Source organism: Chrysochloris asiatica, unplaced genomic scaffold, assembly GCF_000296735.1.
Source record: "Chrysochloris asiatica unplaced genomic scaffold, ChrAsi1.0 scaffold00337, whole genome shotgun sequence".
In the NCBI taxonomy this organism is placed as follows: Eukaryota; Metazoa; Chordata; class Mammalia; order Afrosoricida; family Chrysochloridae; genus Chrysochloris; species Chrysochloris asiatica.
In genome coordinates this window covers 1,049,363-1,065,614 of record NW_006408855.1, presented here as the reverse complement: position 1 = coordinate 1,065,614, position 16,252 = coordinate 1,049,363, and the positions used below count along the sequence as shown (strand labels likewise).

General features: G+C 48.6%; 1 protein-coding gene across 1 annotated transcript in view; it reads right to left on the bottom strand.

Moving 5' to 3' along the window:
* Nucleotides 1–15,409, bottom strand: part of EPB41L1 (erythrocyte membrane protein band 4.1-like 1) — a 154,418-nt gene extending 139,009 nt beyond the window's left edge. The window contains exon 1 of the mRNA XM_006875718.1: nucleotides 15,312–15,409. The gene's annotated coding sequence lies outside the window, so the exon portion shown is untranslated. The remainder of the gene's footprint in view (nucleotides 1–15,311) is intronic.
* Nucleotides 15,410–16,252: the final 843 nt, after the last annotated feature.

Genomic DNA, 16,252 nt, shown 5'->3' with positions numbered 1-16,252 from the left:
ATTGGAACCATGGCAGTGAGATGATATACGATGGAATGAATGTAAAACTAAAGTTCTCCCATGTAAACTATCATATAATTCACAATAAAGCATTTTTTTAAAAAAATCAATGGCTCATTTTTTGGAAAAAGATCATCAGTCCTGACGTGAAGCAATGGAGCAGCCGGAGACTCTAGACCCAGAGAGGGAGAGCAACTGTGGTGCTGAAGACCTGGAGGGTACGGGGGAAGGATTGCATGGAGGAGATTATAACCATGGCAATGAGACCATATACGATAGAATGAATGTAAAACCAATGTTTTCCCATGTAAATTATCATATAATTCACAATAAATCATTAAAAAAAAAAATCATCAGTCCTTTCTTCTGAGGTGCTTCTGGGTAGATTTGAATCTCCAATCTTTTGGTTAGCAGGCGAGTAAATGAACCATTTGTACCACCCAAGGACTCAAGCCTTTCTATTTTTAATATTATTATTTAGGAACCCTAGTAGCATAGTGAAGGAGCTCTGGTAGCATAGTGGCTACAAGTTGGGATGGTAACCTCAAGGTCAGCAGTTCAAAATCTTCCACAGGAGAAAGATGAAGCTTTCTACTCCTGTAAAGATGTATAGCCTTGGAAACCCTATACAGAGGTGCTATGAGTTGGAACCAACTCCATGGCATATAACCACCACCACCACCAGTGGCATAGTGGGTTATGCATTGGGCTACTAACCAAAATGTCAACAGATAAAATCTACTAGTCCCTCTGCTGGAGAAAGATGAGGCTTTTTGCTCCTGTGAAGATTTACAGCATCAGAAACCATCTACAGGATCACTATGAGTCAGAACCCACTTGATGGCACACAATAACAATATGTTATTGTTTAAATGTGTCCAACTCAACTCTCTAGCTAGAAGAGCACTGTCCAATAGAAATAAAATGAAAGTCACATAAGTAAAAAAATTTTAGTAGCCACATTTAAAAAAGCAAAAAATTCAATGCCTGAATGATCAGAGCTCAACAAGAAGAAGAAAGAAGAGGAAAAAAAAAGAGTAATCTGATATAAGTTGATGAACTTGACCTACACCTATGGATGTAGTAGTTCAAAAGAGGGAACAAATCTTTACAGTGAGGATCATTCTCACCCCCTCCATACACAAAGTAGACAGGGATGGGCAACTTGGACATTGGCTACCCAAATGCGGGGGGGGGGGGGTAGGGCTACAAAGGCAAGAAGTAACTGCCTTATAAGCTTTCAAGAGGGAGCCTAGATCCAGAGGGTGCAGAGGAAGGTAGACTTTCCACTGAGTAGTATCCAATGTGTCTGGGCAGGACTGATGAAAGGAGATGTGGATAGCGCTCATGTGGTACAACAGTGAATAATTGTTATCAAGACTAATTGTGAGGGTTGTAAATGTAAAGGTAGATGTTTTGTGGCAAAAGGAGGGGAGTGATTGACTTTGTAGTCCAGGAGCAGAGGTCCTGAGACCATCAAGGGAGAAGAGCGAAGTGCGGGACCCTACCCAGAGAAGCCGTGACCCAGAGATGGAGGCAGAGACGATGACACGGAGAGATGGAGTGGCTGGGGACTCTAGACCCAGAGAGGGAGAGGGGCTGTGTACTGACGACCGGGGGGGCAGACTTGCAGGGTATATCCTTTGGTTGGTTGATGATGCATGGAGGTGATTGTAACCAGGGCAATGAAACGATATACGAAAGGATGAATGTAAAGTTAATGTTCTCCCATGTAAACTATCACATAACTCACAATAAAGCATTTTAAATTAAAAAAAAAAACTTGAAATTAATTTTTTTACTTTAATAATAAAGTTTTACTTAACCCAATATATGTCCATCAATTATCATTTCAACATGTCAGTTATAAAAATATTGAGAGATTTTACATTATTTTTATACTGTATTTTCTAAATCCAGTTACGTATTTTATACTTATGTTGTTGTTGTTGTTGTTGTTAAGTGCTGTCATGTTGGTTTCAACTTACTGTAACCTTGTAGAGGGTTTCCAAGGAGCAGCTAGTGAGTTTGAACTGCCGACCTTGCAGTTAGCAGTTTAGAGCTTATCATATAGTGCCATTTATAGCATATCTCATTCAGATGTTAAATTTTCATCAAACATTTGATCTGTTTAGATTTTCATAGCCTTTAAAACAGTATATTCACAAATCTAAGTTCCTAAAAAAATAAGATTGTCAGTAAATGAGTGGAGCATTCCTTTTAAAGCTTAAACCAATTAAAATTAATAAAATAAAACATTCAGTCTCTCAGTTGCACTAGCCACAAGTGGGTAATGATTTTTAGGAGACAGCATGGTTCTAGATAGTCTTAAAGGCATGGATTGGTGGCCTCTTTGGCCCTAAACCAGAGCTAGGCCTCCCAAATTAAAGTTTAATCAGAACAGAATGGTATCTAGTCATTCAATAAACCACTGCTGAGCCTAATATTAATATCAACTTTTGGGATCTAGAAATCCTAGTGGCTCGATGGTTAAAGCACTGACTGCTAACTAAAAGGTCCACAGTTCAAACCCACCAGTCATTCCAGAGGAGAAAGATGAAGCAGTCTGCTTCCATAAAGATTTGCAGTCTTGGAAACCCTTTGTGGGAAGTTCTACTCTGTCCCGTAGGGTTGGTATGAGGTGACACTGGATGGCAGTGGGTTTGGGTTTGTTAGTTCTGGGCCTATCATGTTCACAATGATGGTGACAAAGAGATTAGAGCCCCATTGTTCAGAAGATGGCACTATGGCCCATCCAGGTGAATCACTTGCCCAAAGTCATCCAGTTTTGACCCAGCCTTTTGGACTTAGAAGCCTCAGCTCTGCCCCTCAAGCTTGACAGGAGCTGGCCTGGAGCTCCACCTTCTAGAGGAAGAAACAAGCCTTTGCCATTGTTTTCAGGGACCACTCTAGTCTGGTGGCAGAAAATGGTTCAGAACAGAAAACCTAATGAAGAGGCTAAAAGGGAAGGAAAGGAGGAGAAATGAATGAAATGAACTGCATTGGTTGGTGCTCCATGCGCAGGGCTTAGGCTACTATGGTGCCCATCCCTACCCCCTGGGCAGGAGGCAAAGCTATCAGCATATGCTGGGACCCACTGGCTGCCTGCCCTCTAGATGGGTCCCTGGGGCTAGTTGCCATTCTAGAATTCCCCCACAAGAGTACTTATCCAAAGAGCTATGGGCCCCCCAGGGGCCAGAGTCATTACTCACCTCCCAGGGTCACCTCAGCTGGAGGCAGGGAAAGAGTCCAGAGGCAGCCCGCCCTCTGGAGAGAAGGGAGAGGAAAGGCCCAGAGTAGGAAAAAGGTGGCAGGTCCAAGCCAGAAAAACCTGGATGGCTCCGCCCCTCTCCTGGGGAACACACCTAATACTCAGCTCCCTCCCGCTAGCCCAGCAGGGTGAAACTTTTGCCTGCTATTAGGTTTAACAATTAACTCTGATTCCTTTCCACTTCAGCAGTAGGTCGTTTGAGCCAAATGACCTATATAGAGGTAGGGGAATTTGGAAGGAGATAAAAAAGCAGGGAGAGGCTGATATACAGGGAGAAAGGGGTGGCCAGTGGACTCCCTTGTCTCTCCTTCCTATTTCTCCTTTCCAATGTGGACAGTCCTCGAGGTTCAGGAGTGATGATATAAGCTCCAGGAGGTGATAGATTGTGCCTGGCACATAGTAGGTTGCTCAATAAATATTTTTAATCAATAAATAAGGGGGCAGGGGTGATCAAGAGTAAAACAGGCTAGCGAGATGAGCAGACAAGTGAAGGAGATGAGAAAGGTGGCAAAAGATGGCTTGCCCTGAGCTGGGCAACTCCTTAACCCCTTTCATTCCAGGTCCTAGTTGAGACCAAGCTGGACAGAGGGCAGGTCAGCAGCTACTCAGGGCATACCAGGAATATGGCTTTGAAATCCCCCAGCTCTGGAGGCCACTCCTGACTTAGCCCTACCTAGCTGTGACCTTGGGCAAGTGACGCAAGTTGTAGGAGCCCTTGTTTCTCCCTCCTTGAAATGGGATGGTCCTGCTTCAGTGTAGGGCTGTGGTGTGCCAGGCCCCAGAGGCCAGAAGGCACTGTACTGTTGTAATCCAATCATGTCTCTCTTTCGCTGCTTGGCAACAGCCTCCTCCTCCCTAGCCACCCCCTAAATTCCCCCACATCCCTCATACTCCCCTGGCTCCCACCTATGTGGTCCTTTCTCCTTTTCCGGAAGGAAAGCCTGGAATGACGGCTCCAGCCCACTCACATCCCACTTAACCAGGATTGCACACACACCTTGGCAACAGATTGCTCCCTGTTTGACATTTGCTTGTCATTTATATCTTCTTTAGGTTGCTGTGATTCCCCTCATGCTCGTCCTCCAATCTCTAGCACAGATCCAGGTCCACACCTGCCCCAAGCTAGCCCTGAACTCCCTGTGGCCAGTTTGCTCACTTGGTGTTCTTGGCCAGGACGTTTCCCCTCTGAGTCTCTGCTTCTCACCTATAAAATGTGGGGTTCAGAGGGGTGGAATGAGAGATGGCGTCTTCTCCTGGCCTGCTCTGACATTTCTGGGATCGTTTTGCACTTTAACTTCAGACTGACCAGGGTTCCAACCTAAACTTGGGCAAATAAACTAGCAGCCCTGTTACCATGGGCTAGACCAAGGCCAGACTGCCAAGGCCCAGAGTAAAAGTCCACCCCCAACCATTGTCAATTCAAGCCTGGGGAGCAGAGAGGAACAAAGCCCCTCCCTGATCCGGACTGGCAGCCTCCACTGGTTCTCTCCAGTACTTCAGTCATAAAGGCCTAACTTTCCTGCCTCACCTTTTCAACCTCTCTCTGGCTCAGAAAGGAGCCCTGGTGATACCGTAGGATAAGCACTGGACTGTTAAACCACAAGGCTCACACCCACCCGCCAATCTGCAGGAGAAAGTTGAGGCTATCTGCTCCTGTGAAGATCTACAGTCTCAGAAACCCTATGTAGATGGGGTCACTATGAGTTGGAATGGGCTTCAGGACAGTGGGTAGGGTTTGGTCTCTAGCTCAATGGAGCTAGCACTCCCACTAAGTCCGCCTGTGTGCAGTTTCTGGAGCTGCTTCTGTCTCCACTCTGCTCTTTCCTGCATCCTTCAAATATTCACCCCACTTTCCCATCTCCAGGCTGTCGCTCCCAAGCAGCAGCTCAACAGGGGAGACTTGTTTCTCTGACTCTTTCATTGCCCTATTCTGCTTTATGCCTATCCAGCTCCGTTGTCACCTGGGGTCCTCACTGCTCTCTCATGCCTCATCTCTGTCAGCCATGCCTGCCAGACATGGATTCCTACACTGGAAACACACCTCCCCTGTTTGGCGTGCACACCTTGCAGACCAAGGAGCTCCTATGAAGACTTTTTCTCTGCATTGTACTCCAGCACAGTGCTCAGAACTCAGTAGGCGCTTACTCAAACAGCAACAATGATGATAACCATTAACTGAAAAACAATGAACTGTAATAATTCTCTGACCATTTAATTTCTCAGCTCTCTGCACTTTACACACATTTCAGTGACTCCTTCTAACCCCCCAAATAGATTTGGCATCCCACCTGCTTTATTTTAAAGTGAGAAAACTAAGGCTCAGAGAGTGGGTGTGACTTGTTCAAGGTCATACAGCTAGGAAAAAAGCAAAGTCAAGACTGGAATTTAAGTTCTTACCCACTGCCCTACTTGGCCTCCCTCCAATCTACAAATAACTGAGAAGGTATGTGAGAATGTGTGGCCTGCCCAGTGAAGAGGCTGCAAGGACTCGGGAGAATCAGCCCAGCCTAGAGCCAGAAGCAGACTATGAATCAGCCTCAATAACCCTCTGTTGGGCACAGTGCAAAGCCTTGTGCTAGGGGCTGGGATACCGGAGATTCATCCCTGTGATCTGAAAGCGCCAGCCCAGTGAGGGAGAAAAGCCTAGTCCTAGGATAAAGCTAAGACCAAGCACAATTGTCACCAGAGGGGAACCGATAAGGTGTCAAGGGAATGCAGGGGAGGGAAAGACAAATTCTTATTGTAGGGGTAGGAGTGAGGGTGGGAGGGTTCACAAGGCTTTATGGGACAGAGGCTGGCATCTGAGCTGAGCAGACAAGATTTAAACAGAGATTGGGGGACACGGGTTTGGCATGCCTGGTCAGGAGGAACCAAGTGAGCTGGGGCCCAGACATAGGTAAGCATTGAGTGTGTCACATGAGCCTCAAAAAGCACATTCTCCAATCCCCTCTCATTGGCAATGGCCCTTGGTGCCCAGATCTGGAGAGAAGCCACTTTGAGCTCCCTAGCCTCACAGGCACCTGGCTGATTTATGGCGAGTGAGTATGGAAAGGGGAAAAAGGGCCTGAGTACCCAGGCATGTGGCTAAACAGGAGAGACTCAAAGGGCTAGAATCCAGGCCCTGTCTAGAATTCCTGAAGATGCCCAAGGGGGTGACCCCATCAGCGGTAAGCCAGACAGGAAAACAGAGAAGAAGAAAAAAGACAAAGAATGTGTAGGACAGCAAGAGACCTGCTTTCTAGAACACAGATCAAAGCTGCAAGGGACCTTGGAATTATCCTGTCCAAGCCTCATTTTACAGCTGGGAACACTGAGGCCCAGAGGGAGGAGGGGCTGGTCCTCAATTCCTCAGCACCTTCACATCTTAAGAGGCTAGGCAAAAGCCTTCTATGCCTGGTTCTTCCATTAGTCTCTGCTGACCATTTTCCTGAAGGCAGTGGCTCTTAAACTTTTACGGGCCATGACTCAAAGACTCAGATGTTGACCATGAATCCTTTCCCTGGGCAAGACACACTATCCAAATTATGTGTGCAGTTTAGCTCATGAACATCTGAAACCAATGTTCTTCAAGGCTCATCAGAGAATCATGCACACCTCAATCACCTGGCACACCTGTTAAAACAAGGGGACCCTAAGGCCCCCCATGGGGCCAGTCCTGGGAGAGAGCCGGTTTTTTCTTTTCTTTTTGTCTTTTTAGCAAGCTCCCCTGTGTTGTTCTTATGAGGAACAAAATTTGAGAAGTGATACCTGCCTTAGGAAAGCCTGGGGAGGGAGAGCAGTTCCCCATATTGCACTTTGCTTTCTTGCCTATGAAGAGAGGCTTGTGTGGCTCCAAGTTGTCAGTGACTGCTTCTGAGTCACTCACAGTCCTTTGTGGGTAAGCCACTCGCTCCAGCAGGCAGATGGCTGGGCTGAGTGAAGCAAATAATGTTCGTCAAGTGGGGGCAAATGGAGGCTACACTCTGGGATCAGTAGCCAGGCCCGGGAGGGCAGAGACTGGGTGGAGGGCAAGGGGCTGAACTTGAGGTAAGTGGGGGTTTTCTATCACCCCCAGCCTACAGGTTCCATGCCTCTCTCCAGACTGCCTTATTCAGGCCTTCAGGCCAGCTCTGGCATCTTGCTTTTTTAATTTTTCCTAGCAGAAATGTATTCTTGAACCTGGGTCTCCTGAACCTGTTTCCTTCCCCAATTCCTCCAGCACTCCACCTAGCATCATCGAGTCTGACAGAAGATCTCTGGAGAAGATCCAAGGACCCTTCTAAGGTGACAAAACTATCAATCTTGGCAGATGATAAGCTTATTTACCTGGGAGATTCAAGATAATCCATAAAAAAATAAAATAAAATAAGGTGGCTAGTCAAAACAATGACTAGGTTAAAAAACAAAGTACTTTCAGACCTGCCTGGTCACTTTCTCCTGATGCAGCCTCTCTCTCCTAGGTGGACAGCTGCCTAGAGCCAAGTGCTCCCAGAGCTGTGGTCAGCTCCAGGGCCAATTGTATAGGAAGACCACTTCCCAAAGGGGTGGCAAGATGCAGGCCTGGAAGGCAGGAGTCCTGGATATCATCCCCTGTTGAGCTGGGAATTTGCTCTATGAATTTGAGTAAGTCCATGCTCCACTGTGGACTCCCAAATGTTCTCTATCAGAGAATCAGTAGAGGAACAGCATAGGAAAGATTGAAGAGTACTGTGCAGTTAGGACAGTTTAAATCCAGCTATGCCACTTGCTGACTGAGGACTGACTGGGTCAAAACCCAAAACCAAAACTCACTGCCATGGAGTCAGTGGATTCTGACTCATAGTGAGGGTTAGGTTGATTTTGGATAAATTCTGCCTCATTGGATTAGGGATTAAGAAACATATGTAAAGTGCTTAGCACAGGGCCTAAAAATGTAAGCCAATAAATGTAAGCAGTTGTTTCTAAATTACCAGGGTGAGCCTCTTACAAGCTCTTACAAGCAACCCCATAACCATCTACCTGAAGCAGATCTGGAAGTATTCTCTTTAGACCTCTAATCTGGGAGAGAAGGTGGGGAGGGAGAGGGATGAGGGGAAGGCAAGAAGAAGGGAAAGAAAGAAAACTGAGAGGAGGCCAAAGTAACAGAAAGGAAAATCCATAGAGCAGGGAGGAGCCTGCCTGCCCAGTTTGGGGGAAAGAAAGACGACTTGGTTGAAACTGTCAGGGTCCTTCCTTAGAGCCCACCAAACAGAACATGGAAGCCTTTGGTCACCTCCAGGTAACCAGCATAACTCCTGCTGCCTGCCCTCAGTGGCCTCCTCCCAAGGGAACTGGCAGAGATGGCCGTAGCCAGGTTGACAGCAAAACAACCTGCCCAGTCAGCCTGTGGATGCTCTGCCGGTCACCCAAGGAAGCCTTTCTTGGGATTCTGACCCTGGCTTGGCAGGACTCCTCCCATGGGGGCCCCCACCTAGGCTTGTACAGAGCCCTCTGCAGGCTCTCTGGGCCCCAAGCTCCTGCTTCTGGAGCTAAAGTTGCAACTAGGAAAAAAAAAAAAAAAGCACTGTCCAGACTGTCAACAGGAGTTCTTAGCTGCTACTGACCTTTGGGGGAATCGCTGCTCCTCTCTGAGCTCATTCCCCTCATCTGGCTAATGAGAGCAATGACCAAGGCCCTGGCTAAGGCTCTGCCGACTCTGACAGTAGTCACAGTTCATCGGATACCTCTGAGCTCAAAAGGGGCAAAGGACTTGCCTGAAGAGAAGAGTGGGCAGGACTGGACTCTGTTGAGAATGCAGTAGATGTGGCAATGGCCGAGGGTTATTATGATGATGACAATTATAATTAAAAATCACAGCAACAAACCCTTAAGCAATTTACAAAGAGCTTTCTCATTATCTCCTGGGATTCACAATCTGGTGAGGTGGGTAGGGCTGGATGATGATTATTCACTTTCAGATAAGGAAAGTGAGGCAAAATGAAGACCTGTCTTGGCTATTACGCAAAGAGAAGAGGGAGCCAAAGAGGAAGTACTAATTATTGAGTGCCTGCTACTGTGTGCTAAGGAGCTCTGATAGCATACTGGATTACGAGTTGGACTGCTAGCAGCAAGGTCAGCAGTTCGAATCGACCATTCACTCTATGGGAAAAAGATGAGGCTTTCTGCTCCCGTAAAGATTTGCAACCTTGGAAACTTTATACATGGGTAGGGAGCCTGCAGGCCACATTGTTGTTGTTAAGTACCATGGAATTGCTTCCGACTCATAGTGACCCTGCACAGGGTTTCCGAGGCTGTAAATCTTTATGGGAGCAGGAAACCTCATCTTTCTCCCACAGAATGGCTGGTAGTTTCGAACTGACGACCTTGAGGTTAGCAGCCCAATTCGTAACCACTATGCTACCAGAGCTCAGGAAACCATTTGGTCTGTTCCTGCCAAGGTAACTGCAGTTCCAACTAACACAGTGTTGTTGTTAAGTGCTGTCAAGTCGGTTTTGACTCATAGTGATCCTGTACAGAGTTTCTGAGGAGTGGCTGGTGAGTTGCAGTCCAGTGCCTATCTATCATCCTACAGCGCCACACCAGGACTCCAGCCATCACACTGTTGTTGCTAAAGTACTGTCGAGTCGGTTCCAATCCATAGAGACCCTATATAGGGTTTCCAAAGAGTAGCTGGTAGGTTTGAACTGCCAACCTTGTGGTTCACAGTCCAGTGCTGATAACTATAGTGCCATACCATCACGTTGTTGTTGTTAAGTGCCATAGAGTCTGTTCCAACTCTTAGTGCCCCTGTATAGAGTTTTCTAGGAGCAGTTGGTGAGTTTGAATTGCCGACCTTGAGACTCAAATGGACCTTTCGGTACAGCACACTATCCTGCAGCGCCAATCACATTAGTGATGAGCTATTTAAATATGTGACCAAATATAGCAGACTAATTGTTAAGTTGATAACATTGTATGGCCCGTGAATGATGTTACAAATTTAATGCACTGGACTACAAAGTCGGTTTGAAACCACAAGTTTGGTGGTTCAAGTTCAGCAGTCACTCCTCAGAAATCCTATACAGGGTCGTTATAGGTTCAAAACGACTCAAGGCACTTAACAACAACCTCTGGTATGGCGCTGCAGGATACTGCACTGGACCATAAGGTCAGTTTGAAAGACAAGATCGGCATTTCAGACTCACCAACCACTCCTCTGAAATTCTATGCAGGGTCACTAAGAGTCCGAACCAATTCGACAGCACTTAACAATAAGAGCAACCCCTGCTTTACAGGGTCGCTATGAGATGGAACCAACTCACGCCATACTACCATACCACTACTGTGCGCTACCTCGTGAGGCATGTGCATTCATGTTGTATGTTGTCTTGATCTAGTAACACTGTTGTCCCCATTTCATAGAAGAGGAAACCAAGTTTGAGGAAAAGTAACTTGATTTACACTAAGGTTTATAGTTGTTTCTTTGCAACGTATGCACTTGGACCTGGGCTTGCGCTCTTTCCAACGTCCTATGTGTGCTTTGGAGTCCTGTTGTGGCACTGTGGGTTAATGTGTCAGACTGCAAAACTGTTTGAACTGCAAAGTTGGCAGTTCAAGCTCACCAGCTGCTCCTCGGAAACCCTTACAGGGTTGCTATGGGTCGGAATTGACTTGATGGCACTTTACAACAACAACATGTGTGCTTTGGGTGGCAGACCCAGGAATCACCAACTCCAGTTTTCAGATGCTCACTCAGAGCATCATTAGGCAGCCCTGGAGGGTAAAGCAGTGACAAGAACTCTCGACTCACTTCATTTTCCGCTCCCAGCCCAGTCTGGCCTGAAGTCCATCAGGTGTGTTTCTTCAGTGCTCTTGGTCTCTATCCACCCTACTGAACCCTAACCCTCCTAACTTGCTTAGCACCCTCAGAGCTGATCCTTGTCAACAGGTCTACCTGCCCCCTCTACCATCAGCACCTGGAGTGCTATGTTTACTGAAATGCAAATCGGATTCTTCCTGGCTGCTTAATCCTCTTTCCTAGTCCCATCACCTGTAGGACAGTCAAGCTCTAACCACAACCTCTTTTTCAGACCTTATTCCAACCACTCATGCCCACCTGTCCCCCCAGTCACCACCCTCTGGTCCAACCACATGGAACTATTTGGAATTCTCCTAATAAGCCATGGTGTCTTTGTGCATGCTCTTCACACTAAAATTCAGCCCGAACATCTCTCTCCTCCATGAAGTCTTCCCACCCACCTCCATAAACAGCCACCCCCTGGCACCTGGTACATTGTCCTTGTGGTATTGCATCTTTACATGTCTGCTCCGGCCCCAGTTTGGGAATACTGTGTTATAGTCCTTTCTGTTTCTAGGGCCCAACAAAAAGGCGTTCAAGAATATTTAACTGAATTGTGACACGGCCATACTAGGAATGACAGCTAATATTTACCAACTACTTACTATGTGCTCAGCACTGTGCTAAGCATTCCATGTATACTATTTCATTTGATATTCAAAATAACCCTCTGAAACAGACACTCTTACTGATCTTGTTTTACAATTGGGGAAACAGCAGCTCAGAAATGAAGTCAGTCCAAGTCTACCAGCTAGTCTGTAGCCAAGTCCAAAAGACCCCAGAGTCACTACTTAAGTACGCTATCCATCCCAATGCCTTCATTTTACAGAAGCGGGAACATACAAGAGAGGGAAAATGACTTGCCCACAGTCATGTAATGAGGCTTAAATACAAACTTGTTGTATCTCATTCAATGCCTGCTCCCTTCTCATTCTTGCAGGATCCTGATTCAGAAGGATGCAGAACACAAGCTAAGCTGTGTGTCCTGCTTCCCCTAGTGCCCAGCATGGGCCCAGGCATACAGTGAGTGCTCAAATTTATGAAAAAAGTTATGGAAAAAGACAGCCGAATCTCAGAAAAGTCTGAGGCCTGTTTAGATATTACAGTGTCAGGGCTTGAGGGGAAACTTTGAGTATCATTTAGTGCCATCTCCCACTTTAGAAATCTATTCTTTCAACAAGTTTGTTGAACACCAGTCATGAGGTAGGCACTGTTTGAGGCACTAGGAAGATTGATAAGCAAGTTCCTGCCCAGATGGCATTTACAGTCTAGGGGGAGACAATCAAACAACTAACAAGTTAACGTATAATTACAAATTCTTGTAGGTGCTATGAAATATCGGGAGCAAACAACAAAGAACATATAAAAGGAAAAACCAATTTATCCTAGGGAGTTGATGAAGGAACCCCTGAAAAAGTGACTCTGGAACTCAAATCTAAAGAGTAAGCATTAAGCAAGATAAGAAGGAAAGGAAGAGTGTATTAGAAGGACTAGCACGTACAAAATCCTGGAGACAAAAGAGCTCCTGGGCTTTGGGTGAATTAAAAGACCACAGTGGTGGTTTCCAGACAGGTGGTCACGGACTGGATCCTGAGGGCCTTTGTAGGTCAAGGTAAAGATTGGAGAACCTGGTCCAGAGCAGGTCATTTAGTCAATCAGTAAAGGAGTGAAGATCACAGGAAGACCTGGGACTTGACACCAGAACCCCTACCTCCCAGGCGGGGACTACTGGAGGTGTGTACGGAGTTCAGGGGAGACTCTCAAGGTGTTTCTAGGTTCACTCTATCAGAGATTCCCCAGTTCACTCCATACTTCTCTTGTTATCTAGAGTGCATGAAAATCACCCATGCTTGTTAAAATACAAATTGCTAGGCCCCCACCATCAGTAAATCTGAAGTGTTGTTAAGTGCCATCGAGTCAATTCCAACTCATAGTAACCCTGTATAGGGTTTCTGAGGAGCGACTGGTGAGTTTGAACCACCAATCTTGCAATTGAAACTGACCTTACAGTCCTACGCTTACGCTACAGCCCCCAGTTTTACATTTCTAAGTTTACAGGTATCCTTGCTGCTGCTGCTACCACTAGTGAGGCACCACATTTTCAAAGCCACAGTTCTAGACAAGAGTATCTGTGTGGGGTGAGGATAAAGACCTTGGCCAGGATCCATGAAAGCTATAAGGACATAATCCTAAACCTGAGTAACAATAAGACAAACTCCAGCATGGGAAGGGGCCTCAAAGTCCCAAAGTTAAACTCGCTCCCTGCTTAGCAACGAGAGGCTCAATAAAAATGTGTTGGGTGGGACAGGTAAGCACATAAAGGGTTTGACCAAAGTCAGGAGGAGACCCCTGTCCCAGGAAAGGGGTTCAGGGAACCAGGCAGCAAATCTAGTCTTCCCCAGGCTCTGCTGCTTTTGATAGGAGAACATTTTAAGATGTGCAGAAATCTGCTGTTGGCTTCCAATCTTACCACCCATCCACCCTCCTTCCTTTTACACTCACAGCTCCCTCCCTTGACACTCAAAATCCTGTGCACTTCATCCTGGCAAGTCAAGCAGCAGAAGGTGAAGTTTTAGGAAAGAAATAGAACTAAGGGAGAATTCTTGCACTAAGACATCCTTCTCCCAGAAGGATTCCTTCCTTCTAATGTTAAAGTCCCAGTTTCTCTATCATGGTCTGCCAGGCCAACCCCAATCTACCTACATTTCAGTACCAACATCTGAAACCCACAAAGTCAGGGGCTACACCACTTTTTCACTCCATTTTTCTAAAATTCAGTAGCCCTGGACAGAATTGTTTTATCTTATTCTAGCTGGCAGCAAAATGCCACTTGTCTTATAGATCCACATGAACACATTCACTAATATACAAACAACTATATGTCCATAAAACAAATAGATGGGAACTTATAAAAACACATACACATACGTAAAGAGATAAGATGTGCACTGATAAGACATACCTATGTATCCATATGTAGAAGAGTACACTAAGAGAAAACATGAGGACACACACATGCACACAATCTACACATCTAGAAAACCATGCACACACAAATACATGGGGAAGAGGGTACAGACACACCCAAAAGTAGAGAGGTTTCCTGAGGGGAGATGCCTCAGAGTCAGACTGGCACTTTAAGAGAGTGGGACTCCCTCCTCATCCTTTCAGGTCACATAAGGTGTGTATCTACCCATTTGAGCTAGCATGGGAGACAGGCTGGGGAGGAACAAGTATGTCCGGGATCTGGAGAGGCCCTACTGGGCCGTGGGCGACAGTCGCAGCACCGCGATAGGAAATGGATCCTTAATCCAGCTGGGTCACTAGCCTGAGGACCCCCGCCGCTGCTTTCCCCCCCCCCCCCCCCCCGCACCACACACACAAGCACACGCACCCCGCCCCTTCACACCCACCCAACACACACACACACCAGCTTTAACAAGACACGCCCTCCGGTGTCAGCCCAGCTCTTTCTGGGCCCCCGGGGTGTGGCCGCCCACCTGCCAGCAGGGAATCTCCGCCCAGCGGGGGCGCCCTGCCACCCACCGCCCCAGCCAGGTACCCGGTTCCGGGAGACAGCAGCGTCTCGGCCGCCGCCCCCACCCCTTCCTCTCGGCAGTGCAGAGACAAAGCCGCGCACACGCACACGGGGGCTACGCGGGTGCACACACGCCCTCACACGCGCACACACGGAGAATCACACTGGCGCGCACAGCGACACACACACACACCCCTCACCATAGGCTACAGCCATAAGCGAAGGTACTGGCACACACCCTCAACCAGATGTACACACTCAGCTACACATTCGGACACACCCTCTTACAGACACATTCATGCATAGACACACGCAGATACACACACCCTCACCTAAATACACACACACCACCCAGTCCAGATGTGAAGAGACATACAGATGGACACGCGCGCACACACACACACCGAGCATTCATTGCACTGATCCATGGAGACACACGCGCTCACACCCAGCACACATGGACCCGCGAGGACCCCGACACGCATACCCACGCCAGTACCGAAACGCACGAACCAAAGCCCGGGGTTCCAGGCACCGGCGCTCGACCCCCACCTCGGCGGTGTCCAGCCCTCAGAAGTCAGTCGCCCGCCAGTCAGTCCTCCAGGATCAGGGGGGTTGGAGCCCGCAACCTACAGCGAACCTCCCCTCAGGGGCTCAGACGCGGTGGGGCCCACTTAGCCTCGAGGAGGACGACGGGGGAGGCTAACCTGTCGACTGCCGCGCGGCTTCCGGGGAATGTTTGTCCCTGGGTCCGTGCGTCCAGTGGCCGCCGGCGCGGGCTCCGAGGCGCACTCGAGCTGCGCAGAAATGCCCCGCTCGCTCGCTCGCTCCCTCGCTCCCTCGCTCCCTCGGAGCTCAGCCCCCTCCTCGCCCGCCCCCCACACTCCCTCTTCCCTCTCCGCCCCGCCCCGGCCGGCTCCCCCGGTGGAGGCGGCGGCTATCTCGCACCGAGAGAAGCCGCCGGCGATCGAGTGAGCCACAACAACTAGCAGCTAACAGCCGGGGGAGCTCAGCCGCCAGGGAAGCGTGGCCTCCGGAGCCGCCGGAGACCGGGCCGCGCGTCTGGAGGAGCCGCGCCGGGCCTCGAAGAGGGGAGGATAGGAAAGAGGCTGAGCCCCGAGCGCCAGCCGGGAGCTCCCGGCCCGCTGTCGCTTCTCCACGTTGGCCCCGCGTCCCGCGCCTACCTGAGCCTCCGGGGCGCTCACAGGCCAAGGCCGGGAACGAGCTGCGGGACGCCGAGAAGGAGGCGACCCCACCCCAGGCCTCCTCGCCCTCCCGGTCCAAGTACGGTGGGCCGGGGCCCGAACTTCGGGCCCCGCCCCCGCCTCCTCCCGGCCCCGCCGGCACGGACCAAGGCTTTCCCTAGCTTACACGCCACAGCTCTATGCCCTGAGGTCTGGACTAACCCCGCGGCCTGACCCTCTGGAGCTGGTCGACGCCCACCAACCTCCCCATCGCTCTCCCATTGTTCCCGCGACCAGATCTCCTGGAAAATCGTGCCTCCTCTTCCAGTCCTGTCTCAGGGGTAACACCACTGGACTCTCTGGGAGTTCCCCCAAGGGTCTGAGCCACTGGCTCTGGGACCCTGACACCAATCTTCCATGGTCCCGACACGCCCGTAGTAAAGGGCTTTTTCCAAATTAAGGTT